At 49.0% G+C, this 1690-nt stretch overlaps 1 pseudogene; it reads right to left on the bottom strand.

Annotated features, from left to right (window-relative positions):
- Positions 1-594: 594 nt before the first annotated feature.
- The window catches only part of LOC119316055, a 2106-nt pseudogene continuing 1010 nt past the window's right edge, over positions 595-1690 (bottom strand).

Raw genomic sequence — 1690 nt, 5'->3', positions numbered from 1 at the left:
GAAAAGTTACGAGGAAAACCATACCAAAAAGAGAGTAAAGTCTAGTCTGCAAAAACACGATCATTACAAAACCATACAGACATCAGTTCAAGTAGATTTTTTGGAACCATTCAAAATTACTGTGTGAAAAATACCTCCTGAGTACACACATACACATAGATCAGTACGAGTACTCTGTTTTTTCTGACGTGAAAACAATACGAAGGGTCTCACCATATTTCAAATTATTCTTCACTAGTTGCGAATTTGAGAAAACGTTCAACATGACTAAGTTTCACATTTTCAATAGCTTTGCGTAGACGTTGAACTGAAATCTTTGGCCTCTTTGAAAGTTTCGCATTTGACAATTCTTTGTGAAATTTTGTGGATAAGCAAATAAGCACTCTGGCAGTAAATGGGTTTGGATTCGTGGACAACAATAATTGATGGATGCATATAAGCAATCTAGCCCTTTCTCTCAAAAAATAGAAATCGGAAACTTGCTATATACACAATTAAGGAACAAACTGCCTCCTTTGTTTCTTCCCAAATTGGGAAGAACGCAATACAACTAGTACTATGTATAGTATAATTGTGCTCTACTTAGCTGAACAATTAAACTCCACACAGCGTCTGCGTCTCCGCCATGCCGCTGTGCTCCCTATCCTCTCGCCACGCTCCAGCGTCCGGCGGCTCGATGAGCATCCCCTGCGCCAAGCTCTCATAGTACGACCCGACAACCATGCCGCCAAACCACTGCTCGTCGTCGAGCTCCAGCAAGTCACTTGACAACATGGAGAACAACACGCCGCTCGGGATAACGACCGACTCCTCTGCTGGGCAAGGTACTGGAAGAACAATCTGCTGCCGCTGGAACACTAAATTGCTGTCAAGATTGATAAATTAAGGTGTTTTTTTGCAGGTTCAATTTCTGATTATTTTCTTGTGGGGAATCCAATCTTTGGTTTACCTTGTAAAAGTACCTCCTTTCGGGCTCCAACCCATTCATGAGGCCATCAAAGACGAAGCCCGGATCCCTCCACCCTACGCTGTCGTTCGCCGGCGCGTCGCACATGTGCTTCTACTCGTACGTCCTCACCTCCATGCCCACCTCCGTCCAGCCCTTCTCCTCCTCCTTCTCAAGCCCATACCTCACGACCCTCTTTCTGGCGTACGCGCACACGAACATCACCCGCATCTCATCGGCCCTATCGGCGAACGTGAGGTGCACCTGCTCGGGCCGCATGGCCGAGCCCACGAAAGAGACCTCGCCAGAGTGGAGGACGCGGTGGCGGCCATGGAGGAGCGGGTTACCGTCGTGGTCGACGTGGTGGTAGGAGTAGTCTTTGGCAGTACAGCGAAAGAGGCGAAACTGGTACGGCGCCCGCAGGTTGGGGAGCCATGGGAGGGTGAGCTCTCCACGGCTGTTGCGCCAGGAGGCGGAGCCATTGAGGAAGATGTAGCCGAGAAAGTCGCGGTCGCTGGAGGTAGGGCCTGGGTTGCCGGGAGGGATCAGCCACAAGCAGCTTGGTCGACGGCTGGAGTGGCCGGCTGAACGGACGGGGGGAGAGCGGGAGGGGCTCTTATTTGCATTTTTAATAAAAGACGATCAGTTCAACGAAAATGACAGAATTAGTACAACCCCTCGAATGCATCAGTTCAAGTAGGGTAACAGAATAATATTCTGTTACGCGAAACAAAATAGCCCAGA

Source organism: Triticum dicoccoides, chromosome 6A (assembly GCF_002162155.2).
Source record: "Triticum dicoccoides isolate Atlit2015 ecotype Zavitan chromosome 6A, WEW_v2.0, whole genome shotgun sequence".
Lineage (NCBI taxonomy): Eukaryota > Viridiplantae > Streptophyta > Magnoliopsida > Poales > Poaceae > Triticum > Triticum dicoccoides.
The sequence above is the reverse complement of the archived record's forward strand: the minus strand, read 5'-3'. Positions and strand labels throughout refer to the sequence as shown.